General features: G+C 57.0%; 1 long non-coding RNA gene across 1 annotated transcript in view; it reads right to left on the bottom strand.

Annotated features, from left to right (window-relative positions):
* Nucleotides 1-21,678: 21,678 nt before the first annotated feature.
* Nucleotides 21,679-26,927, bottom strand: part of LOC133263079 (uncharacterized) — a 112,379-nt gene continuing 107,130 nt past the window's right edge. Inside the window, exon 3 of the long non-coding RNA XR_009741439.1 lies at nt 21,679-21,920. This is a non-coding gene — a long non-coding RNA (uncharacterized LOC133263079). The remainder of the gene's footprint in view (nt 21,921-26,927) is intronic.

Below are 26,927 nucleotides of genomic sequence, written 5' to 3' on the forward strand. Positions count from 1 at the left end.
GCCAGGCAAGGCAATTCAAAGCAAGGCAAGTCTAGGCAAGGCAAGGCAATGCAAGACATAGCAAGTCCAGGACAGGCAATGGAAGGCCAGCTAAGGCCAGGCAAGGCCAGGCAAGGCAAGGCAATACAAGGCAAGGCAAGTTAAAGCAAGGCAAGGCAAGGCCAGGCCAGGCCAGGCAATGCCAGGCCAGGCAAGACAAGGCAAGGCAAAGAAAGGCAGGGCAAGGCCAGGCAAGGCAAGGTAAGGCAAGGGCAGTCCAGGACAGGCAATGCAAGGCCAGGTATGGCCTGGTAAGGGAAAGCAAGTCAAGGCAAGTCAAGGCAAGGCAAGTCCAGGACAGGGAATGCAAGGCCAGGTAATGCAATGCCAGGCAAGGCCAGGCTAGGCAAGGCAATAGAGGGCAAGGCAAGGCAAGGTAAGGCCAGGCCATTCAAGGTCAGGCAAGGCAAGGCCAGGCAATACAAGACAAGGTAAGTCCAGGCCAGGTCAAGCCATGAAAGGCAATTCAAGACCAGACCAGGAAAGGCAAGGCAATGAAGGCAAGGCAAGGCAAGGCCACGCAAGGCCAGGCCAGGCCAGGCCAGGCCATGCAAGTCAAGTGCAGACCAGGCCAGGCAAGGCAAGGCAAGGCAAGGCAAGGCAAGGCCACTCCAGGACAGGCAATGCTATGCTTAGGTAAGGCCAGGTAAGCCTATGTAAGGCAATGTCAGGCAAGGCAAGGAAAGGCAAGGCAAGGCAACGCCAGGGAAGGCCAGGCAAGGCCAGGCAGTACAAGGCAAGTTAAAACAAGGCAAGGGAAGGCCAGGAGAGGCAATGCCAGGTCAGGCAAGGGAAGGCAAGGCCAGGCCAGGCCTGTCAAGGCAAGCAAGACAAGCCAAGGCAAGGCAAGGAAAGGCAAGGCAAGGCCAGGCAAAGGAAGGCAAAGGAAGGCAAGGGCAGTCCAGGACAGGCAATGCAAGGCCAGGTAAGGCCTGGGAAAGCAAAGCAAGGCAAGGCAAGGCAAGGCAAGGAGACCACAGGACAGGCAATGCTAGGCCAGGTAAGGCCAGGTAAGGGAATGCAAGGCACAGCCAGGCCAGGCCAGGCAAGGCAAGACCAGGTTAGGCCAGGTAAGTCAAGGCAAGGAAAGGCCAGGCAACAAGGCAAGGCAACACAAGGCAAGGCAAGGGAAGGGCAGGCAAGGTCAGGCCAGGCCAGGCAAGGCAAGGGCAGGGACGGCAAGTCAGTGCAAGGCAAAGCAAGGGAAGGCAAGGTCAGGTGACATTATACAAGGGAAGTCCAGACAAGGCCAGGCAAGGCAAGGCAAGTCCAGGCAAGGCAAGGTTTTGCCTGTCTTGGACTTGCCTTCCCTTGCCTTGCTTTGCCATGCCTTGCCTGCCCTGCTCTGGCCTGGTCTGGACTGGCTTGGCCTGGCCTGGCCTTGCCTTGCCTGGCCTACTTGGCCTTTTTTTGTCTGGCCTGGCCTGGCCTTCCCTGGGCTTGCCTTACCTGGCCTGGCCTGGCCTTGCCTGAGCTTGCCTTGCCTGGCCTACCTGGCCTTTCCTTGCCTGGCCTGTACTGGCCTGGCCTTGCCTTCTCTGGCCTTGCATTGGCAGTCCTGGTCTTCTCTGGCCTTGCCTGGCCTGGCCTTGCCTGGCCATGCCTGGCCTTGCCTTCCCTTTGCCTTGCCTTGCCTGGACTAGGCTGTCTTTCCTTGCCTTGCCTAACATTGCCTGGCTTGGCCTTGCCTTTCTTTGCCTGGCCTTGCCTGTCTTTGCCTGGCCTGGCCTGCCCTTGCATTTCCTGGCATGGCCTGTCCTGACCTTGCCTGCACTTGCCTGCCCTTGACTTTCCTTTACTGGTATGGCCTGGCCTGGCCTGGCCTGGCCCTAGATTAACTTGCCTTGCCTGGCCTTGTCTGGCCTGGCCTGCCCTGGCATTGTGTGGCCTCGCCTTCCCATTACCTGACCTGACCTCACCTAACCTGTCTTATCCATTCTGGCCGTGTCGTGCCTTGCCTTACCTCGCCTTGCCGTACCTCTCCTTCCCTTGCCTTGCCTTGCCTTGCCTTGCCTTGCACTGACTTGTCTTGCCTGGCCTTGCCTTGACTTGACTTGCCTTGACTTGTCTTGGTTTGCCTTGATCTGCCCTACCCTGCCCTGCACTGCCCTGCCCTGCACTGCCCTGCCCTGCTCTGCCTTTCTATGCTTTGCATTGCTTTGCCTTGCATTGACTTGACTTGCTTTGACTTGACTTGCCTTGACTTGTCTTGCTTTGCCTTAATCTGCCCTGCCCTGCCTTTCTATGCTTTGCGTTGCTTTGCCTTGCATTGACTTGACTTGCTTTGCCTTGCCTTCATTTTCCTTCCTTGCCTGGCCTGGCCTTGCTTGGCCTTGCCTGGCCTGGCCTTGCCTTGTCTTGCCATGCCTCGCCTCGCCTTGTCTTACCTCACCAGGCTTGTCTTGACTTGCCTTGCCTTGTATTACCTTGACTTGCCTGGACTTGCCTGGCCTGTCCTGGTTTTGTATGACCTGGACTTGCCTGGCCTGGACTTGCCTGGCCTGGACATTCCCGGCCTGGCCTTGCCTGGCCTTACGAAGCCTTCCATTGCCTGTCCTGGACTTGCCTTACCTTGCCATGCATTTCATTGCCTTGCCTTGCCTTGCCTTGCCTGGCCTTGCGTGGCCTGGCCTGGCCTGGCCTTGCCTTGCCTGGCCATGCCTGCCCTGGCTTAGTCTTGCCTTGCCTGGCCATGCCTGTTCTGGCCTTTTCTTGCCTTGCATTGCCTTGCCTTGCCTGGCCTTGCCTGGACTGGCCTGGTTTTGTATGACATGGGCTTGCCTGGCCTCGGCTGGCCTTGCCTTGCCTGGACTTGCCTTGCCTGGCCTTACCAGGCCTTACATTGCCTGTCCTGGACCTGCCTTGCCTTGCCTTGCTTTGCCTTGCCTTGCCTTGCCTTTCCTTTCCTTTCATGGCCTTGCCTTGCCAAGCCTTGCCTGGCCTGGCCTGGCCTGGCCTTCCCTGCTCTGGCCTTGTCTTGCCTTGCCTTGCCTTGCCTTGCCTTGTCTTGCCTTGCACTGAGTTTCCCTGCCTGGCCTTGCCTTCTCTGGCCTAGGTGGGCCTGGCCTGGCCTGGCCTTGCTTGGCCTTGGCTTTCCTTTCCAAGCAAGGCCAGGCCAAGCCAAGCCAGGCCAAGCCAAGACTGGCAATGCAAGGTGAGGTAAGTCAAGGCCAGGCCAGACAAGGCAAGACAAGACAAGGCCAGACCAAGCCAGGCCAGGCCACACCAGGCCACACCAGTAAAGGAAAGTCAGGGCCAGGCAAGTGCAGGCAAGGCCAGGCCAGGCCATGCCAGGAAATGCAAGGCCAGGCCAGGCCAGGCAAAGGCAGGCAAGGCCAGGCCAGGCAATGTTAGGCAAGGCAAGGCAACGCAGCCTAGTCCAGGCAAGGCAAGGCAAGGGAAGGCAAGGCCAAGCATGGGCAGGCAAGGCCACACAAGACCAGGACTGCCAATGCAAAGCCAGAGAAGGCAAGGCCAGGCCAGCACATGCCAGGCAAGGAAAGGCCAGGTAGGCCAGGCAAGGCAAGGCTAGGCCAGGCTAAGCCAGTTCAGACCAGGCCAGAGCAGGGCAGGCAAAGCATGGCAAAGCAAGGCAAGGTAAGGCAAGTCCAAGACAGGCAAAATCAGGCCAGTCCTGGCCAGGTCAGGCCGGGAGAGGCAATGCAAGGCCAGGCAAGGCCAGGGAATTCAAGGCCAGTCCAGGACATGGCAGGCCAGGCAAGGCAAGGCAATTCAAAGCAAGGCAAGTCTAGGCAAGGCAAGGCAATGCAAGACATAGCAAGTCCAGGACAGGCAATGGGAGGCCAGCTAAGGCCAGGCAAACAAGGCAATGCAACGCAAGGCAAGTTAAAGCAAGGCAAGGCCAGGCCAGGCCAGGCCAGGCAAGGCAAGGCAAGGCAAAGAAAGGCAGGGCAAGGCCGGGCAAGGCAAGACAAGGCAAGGCCAGGCCAGGCAAAGGAAGGCAAGGCAAGGCAAGGGCAGTCCAGGACAGGCAATGCAAGGCCAGGTAAGGCCTGGTAAGGCAAAGCAAGTCAAGGCAAGTCAAGGAAATGCAAGGCAAGGCAAGTCCAGGACAGGAAATGCAAGGCCAGGTAATGCAATGCCAGGCAAGGCCAGGCTAGGTAAGGCAATAGAGGGCAGGGAAATGCAAGGTAAGGCCAGGCCAGGCAAGGCAAGGCAACACAATACAAGGCAAGACAAGGTAAGTCCAGGCCAGGTCAAGCCATGAAGGGCAATTCAAGACCAGACCAGGAAAGGCAAGGCAATGAAAGGCAAGGCAAGGCAAGACCACGCAAGGCAATGCAAGCCAATGCCAGGCAAAGGAAGGCAAGTGCAGACCAGACCTGGCAAAGCAAGGCAAGGCAAGGCCAGGCCACGCTATGGTAGGTATGGCCAGGTAAGGCTATGTAAGGAAATGCCAGGCAAGGCAAGGAAAGGCAAGGCAAGGCAATGCCAGGGAAGGCCAGGCAAGGCCAGGCAATACAAGGCAAGTTAAAACAAGGCAAGGGAAGGCCAGGAGAGGGAATGCCAGGTCAGGCAAGGCAATCAAGACAAGACAAGACAAGGCAAACCAAGGAAAGGCAAGGCCAGGCAAAGGAAGGCAAAGGAAGGCAAGGGCAGTCCAGGACAGGCAACGGTAAGGCCAGGTAAGGCCTGGGAAAGCAAGGCAAGGCAAGGCCAGCCATGGCAAGGCAAGGCAATGTAAGGCAAGGCATGGCTGGCAAGGCAAGGCAAGGCAATGCAAGGCAAGGCAATGCAAAGAGACCACAAGACAGGCAATGCTAGGCCAGGTAAGGCATGGGAAGGCAAAGCAAGGCAAGGCAAGGCAAAGCAAGGCAAGGCAAGGCAAGGCAAGGCACAGCTGGCAACACAAGGCAAGGCAAGGCAATGCAAGGAGACCACAGGGCAGGCAATGCTAGGCCAGGTAAGGCCAGGTAAGGCAATGCAAGGCACGGCCAGTCCAGGCCAGGCAAGGGAAGGGAAGGGCAGGTTAGGCCAGGTAAGTCAAGGCAAGGCAAGGCAAGGCAAGGGAAGGCAAGGCCAGGCCAGGCCAGAAAAGGCAAGGGCAGGCTAGGCAAGTCAGTGCAAGGCAAGGTGTCGTGGTTTAAACCCAGTCAGGTAACTTGTTCACTCACTCCCAGTGAGTGGTGCCGAGCTGAAAACAATCGAGGTCCGTGTCCCACCCCCCGCACCGGGGCTCTCCCCTTCCCCGCTCCCGGAGGAACGGGGAGGAGGATCAAGAGGGTTGAGACAAGAACAGTCCAGCAACAAATCACCACCGCTACTATCAACTACAACAATGATAAGGGAAAATAACAAGGGAAGAGAATACGATACCACTGGCCAAGAAAACGAGTTCCACCCGGAAGCCCGTGTCCTTCCGGGTGACTCCCAGTTACCCCTCACCCCGGGCATGACGTGCTGTGGTATGGAATACCTCCCTGGCTAGCCCGGGTCAGGCGCCCCGTCTCTGCTTCCTCACAGCTTCCCCTCCTCCCTGGCAGAGCATGAACCTCACAAAGTCCTTGATCAGGGTAAACATCACTTAGCAACAACTGAAAACATCGGCTTCACCAACACTGTTCCCAGGCTGGAAGTCAAAACACAGCACTGCACCAGCTACCACAAAGGAGAAACATGACTGCTACTGCTGAACCCAGGACACAAGGCAAGGAAAGGAAATGAGAGGTACGGCAAGGTGAGGCAAGGCAAGGCACGACACGTCCAGGACAGGCAATGCAGTCCAGAAAAGACCAGGTAAGGCAAGGCCAGGCCAGGAAAGGGCAAGCAAGGCCAGGTCAACCAAGGCCAGCCAGGGCAAGGCCAGGGAAGGCCAGGCAAGGCAAAGCAAGGCAAGGCAAGGCAAGGCAAGGACAAGGCAAGGACAAGGCAGGCAATGCAAGGCCAGGTAAGGCCAGGGAAGGCCATGCCAGGCAAGGCCAGGCCAGGCAAGGCCAAGCCACTCAAGGCCAGGGAAGGCAAGGCCAGGACAGACTAGGCCAGGCAAGGGCAGGCAAGGGCAGGCCAATCAAGTCCAGCCAGAGCAATGCCAGGCCAGGCCAAGCCAGGCAAGGTCAGGCAAGGCAAAGCATTCCAAGGCAAGTCAAGTCAAGGCAAGGAAAGGTAAGGCTAGGCAAGGCAAGGCGAGGCAATGCAAGGCAAGACCAGGACAGGCTATGCAAGGCAAGGCAAGGCCAGGCCACGCAAGGCCACGCCAGGCAAGGCCAGTCCAACCAGGCCACGACAGTTCATAGAAAACCAGGCCAGTCCAGGCAGGGACAGGGAAGGCAAGGGCAGGTAAGGCCCGGCCAGGCCATGAAGGCAAGGCCAGGCCAGGCAATGCAAGGACATGCAAGGCAGGGCAAGGCAAGGCAAAACAAGTCAAGGCAATAGAGGGGAAGGCAAGGCCAGGCAAGTCCAGATAAGGCAAGGGAAGTCCAGGCAAGGCCAGGCAAGGGAAGGCAAGTGAAAGCAAAGGAAGGCAAGTGAAAGCAAAGCAAGGCAAGTCGAGGCAATGCAAGGCCAGTCCAGGACAGGCAATGAAAGGCCAGGTAAGGCAATGAAAAAACAGGTCAGGCAATGCAAGGCAAGTCAAGGGAAACCTAGGCAAGCCAGTCAACACAAGTCCAGACCAGGCAAGGCAAGGCAAGGCAAGGCAAGGACAAGCAAGCAAGGTAAGTCTAGGCTAGCAAGGCCAGTCCAGGACTGGACAATCCATGCAAGGCCAGGTAAGGCCAGGTAAGGCAAGGCCAGGGAAGGAGAGCAAGGCAAGGCAAGGCAAGGCAAGAAAATGCAAAACCAGACAAGGCAAGGTAAGGTTAGGCAAGGCAAGGCCAGTCCAGGAGTGGGCAATCCATGCAAGGCCAGGTAAGGCCAGGTAAGGCCATGTAAGACTAAGTCAGGCAAGGCCATGAAAGGCCAGGAAGGCAAGGCAAGGCAAGACAAGGCAATGCAAGGCTAGTCAGGGACAGGCCAGGACAGGCAATGCAAGGCCAGGTAAGGCCAGGGAAGGCAAGGCCAGGCCAGGCCAGTCAAGGGCAGGCAAGGCCAGGCTGCGCAAGGCCAGGCTGCACAAGGCCAGGCCAGGCAAGCCCAGTTGCGGCAAGGCCAGGAAAGGCAAGGCCAGGCAAGGCCAGCCCAATCCACACCAGGCCAGGCCAGGCGAGGCCAGGCAAGGCCAGACGAGTCCAAGGAAGGGAAAGCAAGGCCAGGCAATGCTTAGTAAGGCCAGACAAGGCCAGTCAAGGACAGGCCAGGACAGGCAAGGCAATGCCTGGTAAGGCCAGACAAGGCCAGTCAAGGACAGGCCAGGACAGGCAAGGCAATGCCTGGTAAGGCCAGACAAGGCCAGGCCAGGCCAGGCCAGCACAGGCAATGCAATGCCTGGTAAGGCCAGGTAAGGCCAGTTAAGGCCAGGACAGGCAAGGCCAGGCCATTCCAATAATGGAAAGCCAAAGCAAGGCAAGGCAATGCTAGGCAAGGCAAGGCAAGGCAAGGCAAGGCTAGGCAAGGTAGGGCAAGGCAAGGCCAGTCCAGGTCAGGTCAGGCAAGGAGAGGCCAGGCAAGGCAAGACAAGACAAGGCCAGGCAAGGCAAGGCAAGGCCAGGTAAGACCAGGTAAGGCCAGGTAAGGCAGGGCAAGGAAAGGCCAGGAAAGGCAAGGCAAGGCAACGCCAGGCAAGCCTGGTGAGGCCAGGCCAGGCCACGCAAGGCAAGGCAAGACTAGGCAAGGCAAGGCCAGTCCAGGACTGGCCAGTCCATGCAAGGCCAGGTAAGGCCCAGAAAAGCCAGGTTTGGACAGGTCAGGCAAGATCAGGGAAGGCCAGCAGGGCAAGGCAAGGCAAGGAAAGGCAAGGCAGGGCCAGGCAAGGCAAGGTAAGGTTAGGAAAGGCAAGCCCAGTCCAGGACTGGCCAGACCATACAAGGCCAGGTAAGGCCAGAAACGGCCAGGTCAGGCATGGCCAGAAAAGGCCAGCAAGGAAAAGCAAGGCAAGGCAAGGCAAGGCAAGGCAAGGCAAGGCAAGGAAATGCAAGGCCACTCCAGGACAGGCAATGCTAGGCCAGGTATGGCCAGGTAAGGCAAGGCCAATTCAGGACAGGCAATGCAAGGCCAGGTAAGGCCGGGTAAGGCAAGGAAAGGCCAGGCAAGGCAAGGCAAGGCAAGCAATGCAAGGCAAGGCAAGGCCAGGCAAGGCCAGGACAGACCAGGCCAGGCAAGGCCAGGCAGGGCCAGGCCAGGTAAGTCAAGGCAAGGGAAGGCATGTCCAGTCCCAGACTGGCAAAGTGAGGCAATGCAAGGCAGGTAAGTCCAGGTAAGACCAAGTAAGGCCAGGTCAGGCAAGACCAAGGAAGGCCAGGCAAGGTAGGGCAGAGCAAGGCCAGCCAAGGCAAGGTAAAGTTAGGCAAGGCAAGCCCAGTCCAGGACTGGTCAGTCCATGCAAGGCCAGGTAAGGCCAGGTACGGCCAGGTGAAGCAAGGCCAGGAAAGGCCAGGCAAGGCAGGGAAAGGCAAGGCAAAGCAAGTCCCGTCACAAACTGGCCAGGAAAGGCAATGCAAGGCAGGTAAGTCCAGGTAAGACCAGGTAACGCCAGGTCAGGGAAGACTAAGGAAGGCCAGGGAAGGAAAGGCAAGGCAGGGCAAGGCAACGCCAGGCCAGGCAAGGCATGGCAAGGCAAAGCAAGGAAAGGCCAGGCAAGGCAAGGCAAGGCAAGGCAATGCCAGGTAAGGCAAGGCAAGGCCAGGTAAGGCCAATTCAGGCAAGGCCAGGGAAGGCCAGCAATTCAAGGCAAGGCAAGGGAACGCAAGGCAAGGCAAGAGAAGTCAAGGCAAGGCAAGGCCTGTCCAGGAGAGGCAATGCAGACCAGGTAAGGCCAGGTAAGGAAAAGACAGGCCAGTCCAGGCCAGGCAAGGCCAGGCCAATCAAGGCCAGCAAGGGCAAGGCCAGGCCAGGGTAGGCAAGGCCAGGCCATGCAAGGCCAGTCCAGGCAAGGGCAAGCAGATCAAGGCCAGGCCAGGCCAGGCCTATCAGGGCAATGCAAGGCCAAGAAAGGCCAGGGAAGGCAAGGCCAGGCCAGGCCAGGCCAGGCCAGGTCAGGCAAGACCAAGGAAGGCCAGGGAAGGCAAGGCAAGGCAGGGCAAAGCAACACCAGGCCAGGCCAGGCAAGGCAAGGCAAGGCAACACCAGGACAGGCAATGCAAGGCCAGGTAAGGCAAGGCAAGGAAAGGCCAGGCAAGGCAAGGCAAGGTAAGGCAAGGCATGGCAAGGCCAGACTAGGCCAGGCAATGCAAGGCCAGGTAAGTAAAGGTAATTCAAGGCCAAGCCAGGCCAGGCCAGGCCAGGAAAGTCAGTGCAATGCAAGGCAAGGGAAGGGAATGCAATGCCAGGCCAGGCCAGGCAATGCAAGGCCAGGTAAGGCAAGACCAGGCCAGGCAAGGGCAGGCAAGGCAAGGCAAGGAAAGAAAGCAAAGGCAAGGCCAGGAAAGGCAAGGCAATGAAAGGCAAGGCCAGGAAAGACAAGGCCAGGCAAGGCCAAGCCAGCCAAGGCCAGGCCAGCCAAGGCCAGGCAAGCCCATGTCATACAAAACCAGGCCAGGCCAGGCAAGGCCAGGCAAGGCAAGGCAAGGCAAGGCAAAGCAAGGCAAGGCAATACAAGACAAGACAAGGCCAGGCCAGGCATGTCCAGGCAAGGGAAGGCCAGGCCAGGCAAGGCCAGGCCAGCCAATGTCATACAAAACCAGGCCAGGCCAGGCAAGGCCAGGCCAGGCAAGGCCAGGCCAGCCAATGTCATACAAAACCAGGCCAGGCTAGGCAAGGCCAGGAGAGGCAAGGTAATACAAGGCAAGGCAAGGCAAGGCGAGGCAAGGCCAGGCCAGGCACGGCCAGGCAAGGCAAGGCCAGACAAGGCAAGACAAGGCAAGACAAGGCCAGTCCAAGACAAGCAATGCAAGGCCAGGTAAGGCCAGGTAAGCCAAGGGCAGGCCAGGCCATGAAGGCAAGGCAAGGCAAGGCAAGGCGGGGCAAGGCAAGGTAAGGAAAAGCAAGGCAAGGCGGGGCAAGGCAAGGTAAGGAAAAGCAAGGCAAGGCAAGGTGAGGCAAGGCAAGCAATGCAAGGCCAGGTAAAGCCAGGTAAGCCAAGGGCAGGCCAGGCCATGAAGGCAAGGCCAGGCCTGGCCAGGCAAGGCAAGGCAAGGCCAGGCAAGGCAAGGCAAGGCGGGGCAAGGCAAGGTAAGGAAAAGCAAGGCAAGGCAAGGCAAGGTAAGGAAAAGCAAGGCAAGGCAAGGTGGGGCAAGGCAAGGCAAAGCAAAGCAAGGCAAATGCAGGACAGGAAATGCAAAACCAGGAAAGGCCAGACAAGACCAAATCAGGCAAGGCCAGGCAAGGCAAGGTAAGGCAAGGTAAGGCAAGGCAAGGCAAGGCAAGGCAGGGGAAGGACAGGCCAGGCAATCAAGGCAAGGCAAGGCAAAGCAAGGCTGTGCCAGGCCAGTCAAGGCAAGGCAAGGCAAGGCTAGACAAGGCAAGGTTACACAAGGCAAGGCAAGGCAAGGTAAGGCAAGGCAAGGCAAGGTAAGGCAAGTCCAGGACAGGCAATGGAAGGCCTGGTAAGGCAAGGCAAGTCTAGGACAGGCAAGGGAAGGCCTGGTAATGCAAGGCAAGGCCAGGCCAGGTCATAGAAAACCAGGGCAGGCCATGCAAGGCCAGCTAAGGCAAGGCAAGGCAAAGAAAGGCAAGGCAAGGTAATGCAAGGCAATGCAAGGCAAGGCAAGGCCAGGCAAGGCCAGGCCAGGAAAGGCATGGAAAGGCAAGGCGATTCAAGGCTAGGCAAGGCGAGGCAAGACAAGGCAAGGCGAGGCAAGACAAGGCAAGTCAAGGCAAGGCAAGGCAATGCAAGGCCAATCTGGGACATGCCAGGACAGGCATTTTAATGCCAGGTAAGACCAGGTAAGGCCAGGTAAGTCCAGGACAGGCAAGGCCAGCCAAGGCCAGGCCAGGCCAGTAAAGGAAAGGAAAGTCAAGGCAAGGCAAGGCCAGGCAAGGCAATCCCAGGCCAGGCCAGGCAATGACAGTCCACACCAGACCAGGCCAGGCAGGCAAGGCAAGGCAAGGCAAGGCAAGGCAAGGCAATGCAAAACAAGGCAAGGCAAGGCAAGGCAAGGCAAGGCAATGCAAAACCAGGTAAGGCCAGGCAAGACTAGGACAGGCAAGGACAGGCCAGACAAGGCCAGTTCAAGCCAGGCCAGGCGAGGTCAGGCAAGGCCAGGCCACGCCAAGCAAGGCAACGCAAGGCAAGGCAACGCAAGGCAAGGCCAGGAAAGGAAAGGCAAGGCAAGGCAAGTTAAGGCCAGGTCAGGCCAGGCCAGGCAAGGAGAGGCAAGGCCAGGTATCAGGCCAGGCCAGGCTAGGCCAGGCCAGGCAAGGCAAGGCCAGGCAAGGCAAGTCAATGCAAGGGAAGACAAGGCAAGGCAAGGCGAGGCACAGCAAGGCCAGGACATGCCAGGCCAGGCCAAGGCATGCGAGGCAAGTCCTGACCAGGCCAGGCAAGGCAAGGCAAAGCAAGGCAAGGCAATGCAAGGCCAGGCCAAGCCAAGCCAGGAGAGGCAGGCCAGGCAAGGCCATTTAAGGCAAGGGACGGCCAGGCCAGGCCAGGCCAAGCCAGAGACAGCCTGAAAAGGCAAGGCCAGGCCAGGCAAGGCAAGGCAAGGAAAGGCAAGGCAAGGGAAGGCCAGGCCAGGCACGGCAAGGCAAGGGCGGGCCAGGCAAGGCAAGGCAATGCCAAGCAAGTCAAGGCAAGACAACCAAGGCAAGGCAAGGCAAGGCCAGGCAAGGCAAGGCAAGGCCAGGCAAGGCAAGGCAAGGCAAGACAAGGCAAGGTAAGGCAAATCCAAGACAGGCAATGCAAGCTCAGGCAAGGCCAGGGAAGGCAATGCCAGGCCAGGTCAAGACAGGACAGGACAGGCAAAGCAAATCATGTCAAGGCAAGCCAACACAGTGCAAGGCAAGGCAAGGCAAAACCCGGACAGGCAATGCAAGGCCAGGTAAGGCCAGGCAAGGCAAGGCAAGGAAAGGCAAGGAAAGGCAAGGCAAAGCAGGGCAAGGCAAGGCAAAGCCAGGCCAGGCAATGGCAGACAAGGCAAGGCCAGGCCAGGCCAAGCAAGACCATTCAAGGCCAAGCAAGGTAAGGCAAGCCAAGGCAAGGCAAGACCAGGCAAGGAAAGGCAACTCAAGGCAAAGGAAGGCAAAGCTGGGCAAGACAAGGCCAGGCAGGGTCGGGCAAGTCAAGGCAAAGCAAGGCAATGCCAGGCAAGGCAAGACACGAGCTGGCCAGAACGGAAAAGGCTTGTTAGGTCAGGTGAGGCAATGGGAAGGCCAGGCCAGGCCAGGCCAGACAAGGCCAGGGCAGGCCCGGCCAGTCAAGGCCAAGCAAGGCAAGGCAAGACAAGGCAAAGCAAGGCAAGGCAGGGGAAGGCAAGGCTATTCAATGCCAGGCAAGGCTATTCAAGCCAGACAAAGCAAGGCAAGTCCAGGCAAGGCAAAAGAAGGCAAGGCAAGTCAAGGCAAGGCAAGTGAAGGCAAAGCAAAGGAAGGCAAGTCCAGGCAAGGCAAGGCCAGGCAAGGAAAGGCAAGGGAAAGGAGGGCAAGGCAAGGCAAGGCAATGCAAGGGAAAGCCAGGCCAGTCCAGGCAAGCCAGGTGAGGTAAGGCCAAGTAATGCAAGGCCAGGCAAGCCCAGGCCAGGCAATGGCAGGCAAGGCCGGGCCAGGAAAAGCCAGGCGAGACCAAGACTGCCAATGCAAGTCCAGATAAGGCAAGTCCAGTCCAGGACAGGGCAGGCAAGGCAATGCAAGGCCAGGTAAGGCCAGGTCGGGCAAGGGCAGGCAAGGACAGGACAGCCCATGAAAGGCCAGGCCAGGCCATGCCAGGAAATGTAAGTCCAGGCCAGGATAGGCAAAGCCAGAGAAGGCCAGGCAAGGCAAGGCAGAGAAGGTAAGGCAAGGCAAGGCAGGGCAGGGCAAGGCAAGGCCCATCCAGGACAGGCAATGCAGGCGAGGTAAGGCCGGGCAAGGCAAGGCAAGGCAAGGCACGGGTAGGTAAGTCCAGGCAAGACCAGGACTGCCAATGCAAGGACAGATAAGAAGAAACTTCTTCTCAGTGAGGGTGACGGAACACTGGAACAGGCTGCCCAGGGAGGTTGTGGAGTCTCCTTCCCTGGAGACATTCAAAACCCGCCTGGACACATTCCTGTGTAACATTATCTAGGTGTTCCTGCTCCGGCAGGGGGATTGGAATAGATGATCTTTCGAGGTCTCTTCCAATCTCTAGCATACTGTGATACTGTGATGTCCAGTGCAAGGGCAGGTAAGTCCAGGTAACGCCAGGAAAGGCCAGGTCAGGCAAGGGAAGGCAAGGCCAGGATAGCCCATGAAATACCACGCCAGGCCATGACAGGAAATGCAAGGCCATGCCTGGATAGGCAAAGCCAAGGAAGGCCAGGCAAGGGAGGCAAGGCAAGGCAAGGCAAGGCAAGGCAAGGCAGGGCAGGGCAAGGCCCGTCCAGGACAGGCAATGCAGGCCAGGTAAGTCCAGGCAAGGAAAGGCCAGGCCAGCCCAGGCCAGGCAAGGGCAGGTAAGGCCAGGTAAGACCAGGTGAGGCCATGCAGGTCCAGGCAAAGCCAGGCCAGGAAAGACCAGGCAGGGAAAAGCCAGGCCAGGCCAGGCCAGGCCAGGATAGGCCAGACCAGGCAAGGCAACACAAGGTAAAGCAAGGCAAGACAAAGCAAAGCCGGGCAAGCAAGGCCAGGCCAGGCAAGGCAAAGCAAGGCAAGGCAAGGCAAGGCAAGGCAAGGCAAGGCAAGTCCAGGACAAGCAATGCAAGGCCAGGAAAGGCCAGGCCAGGCAAGGCCAGGGAAGGCAAGGCCAGGCCAGGCCATGCCCTGCCAGGCCAGTCGAGGCCAGGCAAGGCAAGCCAAGTCAATGCAAGGCAAGGCAAGGCTAGTCAAGGCAAGGCAAGGCAAGGCAATGCAAGGCAATGCAAGGCTAGTCAAGGCTAGTCAAGGCAAGGCAAGACAATGCAAGGCAAGTCCAGGACAAGCAATGCAAGGCCAGGAAAGGCCAGGCAAGGCCAGGGAAGGCAAGGCCAGGCCAGGCCATGCCCTGCCAGGCCAGTCGAGGCCAGGCAAGGCAAGCCAAGTCAATGCAAGGCAAGGCAAGGCTAGTCAAGGCAAGGCAAGGCAAGGCTAGTCAAGGCAAGGCAAGGCAAGGCAATGCAAGGCAATGCAAGGCTAGTCAAGGCTAGTCAAGGCAAGGCAAGGTAAGGCAATGCAAGGCAAGTCCAGGACAGTCAATGCAAGACCAGGCAAGGTCAGACAAGGCCAGGCCAACCAGGCCTGCCCAGTTCATACAAAACAAGGCCAGGCCAGGCAAGGCCAGGCAAGGTAAGACAATACAAGGCAATGCATGACCAGGCCAGGCCTGGCCCAGCCAGGCAAGGCCAGGCAAGGTAGGGAAGGCATGGCAAAACAAGGCAAGGCAATACAGGGGAAGGCAAGGCCAGGGAAGGCAAGGCAAGCCCAGGCTAGGCGAGGCCATGAAGGGAAGGCCAGGCCAGGCCAGGCAAGGCCATGAAAGGCAAGGTAAGGCTAGGCAAGGCAAGGCCAGTCCAGGTCAGGCCAGTGCATGCAAGGCCAGCTAAGGCCAGGCAAGGCCAGGTTGGGCAAGGCCAGAGAAGGCCAGCAAAGCAAGGCCGTGCAAGGCAAGGCCATGCAAGTCAAGGTAAGGCTAGGCAAGGCAAGGCCATTCCAGGACTTGCCAGTCCATGCAAGGCCAAGTAAGGCCAGGTAAGGCTATGTAATGCCAGGTCAGGCAAGGATAGGAAAGGCTAGCAAGGCAAGGCAAGGCAAGGCCAATCCAGGCCTGCCCAGTGCATGCAAGGCCAGGTAAGGCCAGGTTGGGCAAGGCCAGAGAAGGCCAGCAAAGCAAGGCCATGCAAGGCAAGGCCATGCAAGTCAAGGTAAGGCTAGGCAGGTCAAGGCCATTCCAGGACTGGCCAGTCCATGCAAGGCCAGGTAAGGCCAGGTAAGGCCATGTAAGGCCAGGTCAGGAAAGGCCAGGAAAGGCCAGCAAGGCAAGGCAAGGCAATGCAAGGCTAGGCAAGGCTTGGCAAATCTAGAAAAGGCAAGGCTAGGCAAGGCGAGGGAAGACCAGGCAAGGAAAGGCATGGTAACACAAGGCAAGGCAAGTACAGTCCATTACAGGACACGCAGGCTAGGTAAGGGCAGATAAGGAAAGGCAAGGCAATACAAGGCAAGGGAAGTCAAGGAATCGCAAGGCAAGACAAGACAACCCAAGGCAAGTCAAGGCAGGGCAAGGCAAGGCTATTCATGGCCAGGGAAGGCTATTCAAGGTAAGGCAAGACTAGGCAATGCCAGGCAAGGCAAATGAAGGCAAGGCAATTCAAGGCAAGGTAAGGCAAGGCAAGGCAAGGCCAGTCCAGGAGAGGCAATGCAGGCCAGGTAAGGCAAGGCCAGGCCTGGCCATGCCAGGCAAGGTCAGGCCAATCAAGGCCAGACAGGGAAAGGCCAGGCTAGGCCAGGCAAGGTAAGGGCATGCTAGGCAAGGCCAGGCCATGCAAGGACAGGCAAGGAAAGGCAACTGAAGGCCAGGCCAGGCAAGGCCAAGCAGGTCCGGGCCAGGCAAGGCCAGGCCACGCAAGACCAATCCAGGCCAGACCAGGCCAGGGCAATCAAGGCAATGCAAGGCCAGGAAAGGGCAGGGAAGGCAAGGCCAGGCCAGGCCAGGCCAGGCCAGACAAGGCCAGACCAGTAAAGGAAAGCCAAGGCCAGGCCAGGCCAGGCAAGGCAAGGACAGGGCTGGCCAGGCTGTCCTGGGTTTGGCAGTAGCAGTCAGTTTTTCTCCTTCCTGGTAGCTGGTGCAGCGCTGTGTTTTGACTTCCAACCTGGGAACAGTGCTGGTGATACTGATGTTTTTGGTTGTTGCTAAGTGATGAAGTGATGTTTACCCTGACCAAGGACTTTGTGAGGCTCATGCTCTGCCAGGGGGGAGGGGAAGCCGGGAGGAAGCAGAGACGGGGCGCCTGACCAAGGCTAGCCAAAGAGGTATTCCATACCACAGCATGACATGTCTGGGGTGGGCAGGGGTAACTGGGAGTTATCCGGAAGGACACGGGCTTCTGTGTCGGACTAGTTTCTCGGCGGGTGGTATTGTATTCTCTTCCCTTGTTATTTTCTCTTATCGTTGTTGGTGGTGGTAACGGTGGTCATTTGTATTGTACATTGGTTGCTGGACTGTTCTTGTCTCAACCCGTGAGAGCTGCACTCTTGATCCTCCTCCCCTCTCCTCTGGGAGCAGGGAAGGGGAGAGCCCCGTGGGGGGGGCCTCGATTGCTTTCAGCCCAACACCACTCAGTGGGATTGAGTGAACAAGCTGTCTGGGTAGGGTTTAAACCACAACAGTTCTTTTTGGTGCCCAACGTGGGGCACGAGGGGTTGAGATAACGACAGATCTGACCAGTGGAAAGATATTGCTGCCTGCGTGCAGAACCTGGTGGTGAAGGCACATCATGTAGATGCCCATGCACCCAAGAGTCAGGCCACTGAGGAACACCAGAACAACCAACAAGTCGATAAAGTGGCTAAGATTGAAGTCACTCAGATGGACTTAGATTGGCAACATAAAGGTGAATTATTTTTGGCCCGTTGGCAGCACAGCACTTCAGGCCATCAGGGCAGAGATGCAACATACAGATGGACTCGTAATCGAAGGGAGTACTTAACAATGGACACTATTGCCCAGGTTATTCATGAGTGTGAAACATGTGTTGCAATTAAACAAGCCAAACGGTTAAAGCCTCTTTGGTATGGAGGACAATGGCTGAAGTATAAATATGGGTAGGCCTGGCAGATTGACTATATCACACTGCTGACAACCGGCCAATGCAAGTGCCATGTGCTTACCACGGTGGAAGCAACCACCGGGTGGCTGGAAACATACGCTGTGCCCCATGCCACTGCCCAGAACACTATCCTGGGCCTTGAGAAAGAGATTTTGTGGCGACATGGCACCCCAGAGAGAATTGAGTCAGACAACGGGACTCATTTCTGGAATAACCTAATAGATATTTGGGCCAAAGAGCATGGCATTGAGTGGGTATATCACATCCCCTACCATGCACCAGCCTCTGGGAAAATCGAACGGTACAATGGGCTGTTAAAAACTACACTGAGAACGATGGGTGGGGGAACTTTCAAGCATTGGGATACACACTTACCAAAGGCCACCTGGTTGGTCAACACCAGAGGATCTGTCAACAGGGCTGGCCCAGCCAAGTCAGAACTTTTAGATATTGTAGAGGGGGACAAAGTTCCCGTGGTGCATATGAAGAATTGCTGGGGAAGACAGTCTGGGTTATTCCTGCTTCAGGTAAAGGCAAAGCCACTCGTGGGATTGCTTTTGCTCAGGGACCTGGATATACTTGGTGGGTAATGCGGGAAGATGGGGAAGTCCGATGTATACCTCAAGGGGATTTGATTTTAGGGGAAAACAGCCAGTGAACTTAATTGTATGCTGTTGCCTGCTGTGTAATACTTTTAAAGCTTGTCAACTAGATGTCTTCAGGTCACCAGCGACTAGCCCTGACTTCCCTCCAACCATCATCCCAACAGAGAATGAGCTTGGATAGAACAAGATGAGTTCTTCAGTAAAGGAACGATCAGCATCAGCAGGCAACTATCCAATACTGCACACAGCCTTTCCTGCCCTGAAAGATTGTTACAAGAGATGGAACCTGACATCATGGACCAAATGAACTCGGCAGCATTATAGGGATTGGTCCATGCACTAAGAAAATGATCTTTTTCTCGGTCTGTGTGTGTATGTGGATGTATGTATGTGGGAGAGCAATGGTATATTGAAAACGTGGGATCTGAGTATGACGTGAATGGTATGGAATAAGGGGTGGATACTGTCCTGGGTTTAGCAGTAGCAGTCAGTTTTTCTCCTTCTTGGTAGCTGGTGCAGTGCTGTGTTTTGCCTTTCAGCCTGGGAACAGTGCTGATAATACCGATGTTTTCAGTTGTTGCTAAGTAATGTTTACCCTGACCAAGGACTTTGTGAGGCTCATGCTGTGCCAGGGAGGAAGGGAAGCCGGGAGGAAGCAGAAACAGGACACCTGACGCAAGCTAGCCAGGGAGGTATTCCATACCACAGCACGTCATGCCTGGGGGGGTAACTGGGAGTTACCCGGAAGGATACGGGGTCTTATGGGTCAGACTTGTTTCTCGGCGGGTGGTATTACATACTCTTCTCTTGTTATTTTCTCTTATTGTTGTCGGTGGTGGTAGCAGTGGTGATTTGTGTTGTACATTGTTCGCTGGACTGTTCTTGTCTCAACCCATGGGATTTGCATTCTTTCAATTCTCCCACCCATCTCTCCGGGAGAGGGGAAGGGGAGAAGCCCCGGGGGGGAGGGGGGGGGGGGGCCTATTGCTTCCAGCCTGGCACCACTCACTGGGGGTGAGTGAACGAGCTGTCTGGCTAGGTTCAAACCATGACAATCTGCCTTGAACTCCCTTGCCCTGGCTTGCCCTGCTTTGCCTTGCCTTGTCTTGCCTTACCCTGCCCTGTCCTGCCATGCCCATCCTGGCATTGCCATACCTTGCCTTACCTTGCCCTAACTTGTCTTGCCCTGCCTTGCCTTGCCTTGCCTTCCTTGCTGTGCCTTGCCTTGCTCTGCCTTACATTGTGTTGCCTTGCCTTGCCTTGGCCTTCCTTGCCTTGCCTTGACTTGCCTTACCCTGCCCTGCCTTGCTGTGCCCATCCTGGCATTGACTTAGCTTGCCCTAACTTGTCTTGCCCTGCCCTGCCTTGCCTTGCCTTGCCTTCCTTGCTGTGCCTTGCCTTCCTTGCTGTGCCTCGCCTTGCTCTGCCTTACATTGCGTTGCATTGCCTTGCCTTGCCTTGCCCTGCCTTGCCCTGCATTGCCCTGAACTGCCCTGCCTTGCCCTGAACTGCCCTGCCTTGCCTTGCCTTGCCTTGCGTTGTCCTGCTCTGCCCTGCCCTGCCATGCCCGTTCTGGCCTTTGCCTTGCTTTGCCTTGCCTTGCCTTGCCTTGCCTTGCCCTACCCTGCTCTTCCTGGCCTTGCCTTGCCTTGCCTTGCTGTGCATTGCCTTGGTCTGCCTTGCCATGCCTTTGCCTGCCTTGCCTTGACCTGCCTTGCCTTGCCCTGCCCTGCCCCTTCTGGCTTTTGCCTTTCCTTGCCTTGACTGGCCGTGCCTTGTCTTGCCCGTCCTGATCTTGCCTTGCCTTGCCTTGCCTGGCCCTGCTATGCCCTGCCCTGCCCTGCCCTGCCCGTCCTGGTCTTGCCTTGCCTTGCCTTGCCCACTACTCCCTTGCTCCTACACCTGGGATGGCACCAGCACATCTCCTGACAGCTTCTCCTCCCTTCACAGCACGCACCCACAATGTGTTTGAGGCCAACACTAAAACAGGATTGCAAAGTCAAAGAACACGGACCTGGATGCGCAGGACAGCCCTGGGAGATGCAGCCTCCCGAGGGAGGGGTCTCGTCTGCACTGGTTACTGCAGGGCTCTGGCTCCTTAAATAGCCCACGCTCACCGTGGGGGCCCCATCACAATGGGCAAATCCACAGCGACCGCCACGGCTTTGGGATGGCGGCAGCATCGTGCCCATGGCCACTGGGCACCCAGGGGTGCTCCGGGCGTGGCTGCGGGGGGACCAGCCTCTGCCCAGCCGGCTCGGGGAGGTCCCTCACGGACTGCTCTTCCTCAGTGCCTTTGGTCCGGAGGTGGAGCATGCGAGGGGTCACAGCTCAACGTGGGCCATGGAACAGGGCGTCACGGCCACCTACGAGGAGTGGAGAGGGACCGACATTGGCACAGCAGAGAATCATGGAATCCCAGAGTGGGCTGGAAGGGACCTTAAAGCTCAGCCAGCTCCAACCCCCAAAGGCATGGGCAGGGACACCTTCCACTAGAGCAGCTTGCTCCACGGCCCTGTGTCTCTGTGCACTCCCAGGGCATCCTGGGGATACCCCTAGAGAATCCCAGAGAATGCCTGCAGCACCTCCAGAGCACCCCATGGACCCAGTCAGAGCTCATGCATCACAATGACCTTGGGGACATGGAGACCACAGGGGTGGCTGATTCTGGAACTCCCCATATTCAGGTGTGTGAGGTCACAGAACCCCACGGAACCCTTCATAGGAGGCACTGGGAGATGACAGCTGCCCCACGGAAAACAAGCTACCGGTGGAGGTGGCAAGAGCAGCTCCTCTGGTGGTTCCCGTCTTGGTGTCTCGGAGCCGGTGCCGCCTGTGGACAGAAGAGCGTGGAACGAGGTGGGTGGCGATGGCGATCTTGGGGTGCTGTAGGAGTTGCCAGAACACCTCAAGAGACTTCCCCAGAGTGGCTGCTTTGGACTCGGTGTGTGAGTTGGGCTGGCTGAGCCGGCAGCGGAGCGCTGCGGCTGCCGAAGGATGATCCTGGGATCTGCCCTCATTTCTTGTGGGGAGAACAAGGGCCCGTGGGGATGGGCCAAGGGGGAACGATTTTAACGTGACAGAGAGGGGAGATTGAGATGAGATCTTAGAAGTTGTTCCCTGTGAGGTTGGTGGGACAGTGGCACAGGGTGCCCAGAGAAGCTGTGGCTGCCTCATGGCTGGGAGTGTTCAAGGCCAGGTTGAATGGAGCTTGGAGCAAGCTGCTCTAGTGGAAGTTGTCTCTGCCAGTGGCAGGGGTTGGAGCTGGATAAGCTTTAAGGTCCCTCCCAATCCAAACCATTGTGTGCTTCCGTGATATCCTCAAGTCCCCAGTGCTGCCGGGTGGCAGACCATGATGCTGGCACGTACTGCCGTGGGCTTGCTGGCAGTTGAGTGCTAGGCCTGGCTCTTGCCCTGTCTTTTTGGACACTGCAGTGGGTGCTGCATGCAAGGAGGGATGTGGGAAGAGGCTCTGTGCTGGCTGAGGTGGCATGGTCCTGCTGGGACCTGAGTTTCTCCCCCCAGGAACCCTGTGGGCAGGAACTGGGGCTTTGTCACTCTCCTGGGTTCAGCAGTAGCCGGCATTTTTCTCCTTCTTAGTAGCTGGTGCAGTGCTGTGCTTTTTGACTTTCAGCCTGGGAACAGCGCTGATAACACCGGTGTTTTCAGTTGTTGCTCAGTAATGTTTACTCTGACCTAGGACTTTCTGAGTCTCACGCTTGGCAGGGAGGAGGGCAAGCCAGGAGGAAGCAGAGACAGGTCACCTGACCCAAACTAGCCAAAGAGCTATTCCAAACCACAACACGACATACCCACTATATAAACTGGGGACAGTTACACGGAAGGGGTAGTTCACTGCTCGGTCAGGCTGGGTATCGATCGGCAGGTGGTAAGCGGTTGTATTCTCTTCCCTTGTTATTTCCCTTACCATTATTATTACTGGTGGTAGCAGCAGTGATTTGTGTTACACCTTAGTTACTGGAGTGTTCTTATCTCAACCCGTGGGAGTTGCATTCTTTCCATTTTCCTCCCCATCCCTCTGGGAGCAGGAGGATGGGGGGGTGGTAGGGAGTGAGCGAGCGGCTGCGTGGTTCTGAGTTGCCAGCTTGGCTTAAGCCCCAAAAGTCACTGCTGTCATTGCACAGAAGGGCATCCCCTATCCAAGGAGGCTGTGTTGGTCTCTGCTTCCTTGCCACTTCCGCCTAGGACAGGCTTGAGCTGCAGCCCAGCAGCCCTGCTCTGCCTCCCTTTGGCTGCATGGCCTCGGTCCAATGTTTCCTGTATTCCAGACTGGGAAATGCTCTGTGTGCTCTGGGAAAGCCTGAGAGTCCCCTTTCAATACTCCCTTCAAGGGCATCCTCTCCTCAACATGCTATTGATTCCTGAATCCTGGAATTCCAGACTGGATTGGGCTGGAAGGGACCTTAAAGCTCATCCAGTTCCAACCCCTGCAACGGGCAAGGACACCTTCCATTAGAGCAGGTTGGTCCAAGCCCCTGTGTCCAACCTGGCCTTGCACGCTGCCAGAGATGGTACCCTGTGCCAGTGTCCTACCACCCGCAAACAGAAGAGCTTCTTCCTGAGATCTCGTCTCACTCTCCCCTCTGTCAGGTTAAAGCTGTTCCTCCTTGCCCTGTCCCTACAGGCCCTTGCAAATAACCCCCCTCCAGATTTCTTGTAGGCTCTGTTTAGGAATGGGCTTAGTAAGGTCTCCCTGGAGCCTTCTCCAGGCTGAACCCCCCCAGCTCTCTCAGCTGTCATTACTGGAGACATGCTCCAGCCCTTAGAGCATCTTTGTGACCCTTCATAAGCCCATCATTGTAGGATCAGAAGTGAACAGAGGTTGGAAGGGACCCCAGGACATCTCAAGTCGAACCTGTCAGGAGCAGAGTCAGAGCAAGTGGTTCAAGGCTCGATTCAGGCTGAGTTGGAAATCCCCAGGGCCAGAGACTGCACAGCCTCTCTGGGTGACCTGATGCAGCACTTGCCTGAGCCTATGGGAACAAGTTTTCCTTCTGTCCTGGCTGAACCTCTCCTCTGTCACTATCCCCCACTGCCTTTTGTCCTCCCACCAGGCACCATGGTGAGGAGCCTGGCTCTGTATTCTCCATGACCTCCTTGTTGCTACAGGCAGACAGTCCCCAACAGCCTTCCCTTCCCATGATCTCAGGTCCCCATCAGCCTTCCCTTCTCCAGGCTGGAGAAGCCCAGCTCCCCCAGACTCTCCCCACAGGCACCACGCTCCAGTATCTCCTGACCTGAGGGCCCACTACTAAACCCACTCCTGAACTGGGGATCTGAAACCTGCATGGAGGATTCCAGATCATCCCTTCCCTTGTTCTCCTGCCGTGCTCCTGCTCATACAGCCCACGATGCTGCTGTCCTCCCTTGCTGCCAGGGCACACGCTGCCTCCTGTCCAGCTCCTGCCCACCCAGACCTCTCCCATGGGCTGTTCTCAGCCGGGCAGCCCCAGCCTGTGCCATTGCAGGGCAGTCCCCTGCAGGGACCCCTGTGTCCCCTGCTCCCCTGCCCAGGACACCCTGAGAGCTCTGCAGCCACCCCATGCCATCCCATCTCCCCACACCAGCACAACAGCCCCGGGCCTTGGGTTCCCCAAGAGCTCTTCCTGCTGCAGGCACAGAGCAGCCATCCCAGAGCTGGACCAGCCAGAAAGCTGCTTTCATTCCCTTCATTCCTGCCATGTGAGGACATATCACAGAGAAGAAGTTGCTGCAGGATCATTTATTTCCCTTAAATAGACACCTCCATTGACACAAAGCCTGGGTGTCAGACAACACGAGTGGCTACTTAAGCAGGAGGAGATGAAAACTGACATTTCTATGAAGACATCACAACAAATCGAAACAGGAAAACAAATGTAAAGCAGGAAAAACAGATATGGCCTGTCATGACCTACACTGGAAGCCCTTTCCAGGGTAAAGCAAGCAGCGTCCATCTGCTGAAACACATCTGGTCACCAGCTTCCTCACAGCATCCTTGAGCTCCTGGTTCCTCAGGCTGTAGATGAGGGGGTTCACTGCTGGAGGCACCACCGAGTACAGCACTGACACCACCAGATCCAGGGATGGGGAGGAGATGGAGGGGGGTTTCAGGTAGGCAAATGTGCCAGTGCTGAGAAGCAGGGAAAGCACAGCCAGGTGAGGGAGGCACGTGGAAAAGGCTTTGTGGCGTCCCTGCTCAGAGGGCATCCTCAGCACGGCCCTGAAGATCTGCACATAGGACCCCACAATGAAAACAAAACACCCACATGATAAACAGACATTAACCACAAGAAGCCAAACTTCCCTGAGGTAGGAGCGTGAGCAGGAGAGCTTGAGGATCTGTGGGATTTCACAGAAGAACTGCTCCACAGCATTGCCTCGGCACAGGGGCAGTGAAAATGTATTGGCTGTGTGCAGCAGAGCAGTGAGAAACCCAGTGCCCCAGGCAGCTGCTGCCAGGTGGACACAAGCTCTGCTGCCCAGGAGGGTCCCATAGTGCAGGGGCTTGCAGATGGCCACGTAGCGGTCGTAGGACATGACAGTGAGGAGAGAATACTCTGCTGACATGAGAAAGACAAAGAAAAAGAGCTGTGCAGCACAGCCTGTGTAGGAGATGGCCCTGGTGTCCAAGAGGGAATTGGCCATGGATTTGGGGACAGTGGTGGAGATGCAGCCCAGGTCCAGCAGGGAGAGGTTGAGGAGGAAGAAGTACATGGGGGTGTGGAGGTGCTGGTCACAGGCTGTGCTGGTGATGATGAGGCCGTTGCCCAGGAGCGCAGCCAGGGAGATGCCCAGGAAGAGCCAGAAGTGGCAGAGCTGCAGGTCCCGCGTGTGTGCGAATGGCAGGAGGAGGAAGTGGGTGATGGAGCTGCCGTTGGACATCTGCTGCCTCTGGGCATGGGGCACCGTCAGAGGAGAAAAAGGCAGTGACAGGTTAGGACAGGAGGGATGTCAGATACAGAAGTTCAGTTTACACATTCACAACTGAGCACATTTTAGCAGGAGAGGAGAGGTTCAGCGTCATCACCAGTCATGTCATTACACTGCTGAGGCTTCTTCCTAGGTACAATCAGAAGAGCATTGCATCAGGCAAAAAGTCTCAGTTCTTTGCAGAACCAAGAGAGCTGCAGTGTCCATCAGTCCTCTCCCACTTGCCCTGTGCTCAAACTTGCACTGCCTGTAAGGTTCCTTCACACACAAATTGATCTTAAGACCTCCCACAAACATCTGTCCTGTGCTGAGACCAGGGGAGAACGGTTTCAAAGGACAGTCCACAGAGCTCTCACGGGGAGAAGCAAAGAGCTGTGGGCAGCAGAGCACTGCCAGCAGCCACCTCCAGTGGCAGACCCCAAGAGAGCTGCCTGAACGCACCCTCCCCAGGGCTGGGCTGCACTTTCCCCTCACTCCCTGCCCATGTCTCTGCTGCCTGGAGCTGTCCCTGCCAGGAGCTGCTGCTCTGTGCCCACCTCTGCTCCCTCTCAGTGCTCCCAGAGCCCATGCCATGGGCTGTGTGCTCAGCTCTGCCCTGCACACCCCTCCCGGCAGCACGGCTCTGCCCTGCACACCCCTGCCTGTGCAGGGGCTCAGGAGCAGCTCACACAAGTCCTCACAAGTCTCTCGGTGCCTCCCCCAAAGCAGAGAAGTAAATTCCCAGCTCCCACTGCCCAACCTGCCCACAACAGAGGGAAAAACATCAGAGCTCAGGATCCTTCCCTATCAGGTAAATGATGCCTCAGTGTCTTTCAGAAGGACCCTCTGCAAACGTGATGAGAGTGATGTGGAGCTCTGAGCAGCCCTGACCCACACAGCACCCTCTCCCGTGCACAACAACACTTTCCCTTCCCTGCCACTGCTTGTTCCTTCCCCCGCAGCTTCTCCCCCAGCACCGTGGGGAGCTCCTGGGCAGGCTGAGTGCAGACCCTGGCAGGCAGCAGAGTCCCTGCCCCGGCACACAGCCCCTGGGGACCTGTGCAGCTGCCGGGCCCCTGCTGCAAGGGCAGCGCTGGGCACCCCTGGCTGCACACCCACATTCACACCCTGGAGCCAGCCCCGGGACAAGGGAAATGACCTGCCTTGTCCTGTCCCTGCATGGTGCAGGGGGAAGCCCTGCTCTGCAGCACATCCTCCTCCTTATCTACACAGAGACCAAGAGACAGATGCCATGGACTGTGAGAGGCAGGAGCTTGAGGAGATCTCTCCAGGAGCTGCAGCTGCATTGCCCTGCACCCAGAGCCTTACCATGCACAGGTCTGGGAAGGTTTCTCCTGCAGGGAGCTCTCAGCATCCTCCACTGCCAAGGGCCTTTAAGCTCTCTGAGGCTCGCAGGTCTGCCCTGGGTGCCTGCAGGCAGTGCCCCAGCCCTGCTCCTGGGCAGAGCTGTCTCTCTGCAGCGCTGCCCGCTTGCCAGCATCTATCTGCGTCCCAGGAGCCAGGCCCAGCTCTGCCTCTGCCCTGCTGGGCTCCCTCCAGGGCTCCCTGGGGCTCCAGGGGAACACCATGGGAAACAGCCTGAAGCAGGCACTGATGTTCCCTCCCCCAGCTGGAAGACACACTGCCTTCCTGCAGTGCCATTTCTCTGATGAGAGGCAGAGTTTGGTCTGAATAACAGGATTGTGTAGAATCATGGAATCATTTAGGTTTGAAAAGACCCTTAAGAACATCGAGTCCACAATTAACTGAACACTGGCAAGTCAGCACATCAATATTGTCACCTAGAACATGTCATTTAGATATCTCCAGGGATGGTGACACAACCACTTTTGCAGGCAGCTTGTTCATTAATTATCAAAAAGACGCCCTGAGGGCTGGAGCATGTCTCCCATGATGACAGGCTGAGAGATGTTGGTCTTCAGCCTGGAGAAGAGAAGGTTCCAGGGAGACATCTTAGCAAACTTCCCGTGTCTAAGCAGGGCCTACAGAGAATCTGGAGAGGGGCTTTTTATGAGGCTGTGCAGTGACAGGACAAGGGGGAATGGCTTTAAGCTGAAAAAAAGGGAGATTTAGCTTGACATTAGGAGGAATTGTTCCCTTTGAGGGTGGTGGGACACTGGCACAGGGTGCCCAGAGAAGCTGTGGCTGCCCCATCCCTCGCAGTGTTCAAGCCTGGATTGGATTGGAGTCAGCTTTGCTCATAAGCAGTGATTTCTCCAGCTCTGATTTTACAACGGATGTCAGATGAAATCCAACTTGGTTGTAAAGTTTTCTACATGTACTCATGATTCGGATGCATGTGGGCTGCACAACTGAAGCTCAGCATGCCTTTAGAATCATTTTGTCTGTGTTATTTATTTACTGGCATAACATTGCTGAGGTTTTGGGGAGTATAAAACATTATTTCTTTGAAAGAAAATCAGAAAAGTATTGAATCAGGGAGAAG

Source organism: Pezoporus flaviventris, unplaced genomic scaffold, assembly GCF_033815535.1.
Source record: "Pezoporus flaviventris isolate CSIRO_AGI_PZ_B2104156 unplaced genomic scaffold, CSIRO_AGI_Pfla_v1 ptg000245l, whole genome shotgun sequence".
Lineage (NCBI taxonomy): Eukaryota > Metazoa > Chordata > Aves > Psittaciformes > Psittacidae > Pezoporus > Pezoporus flaviventris.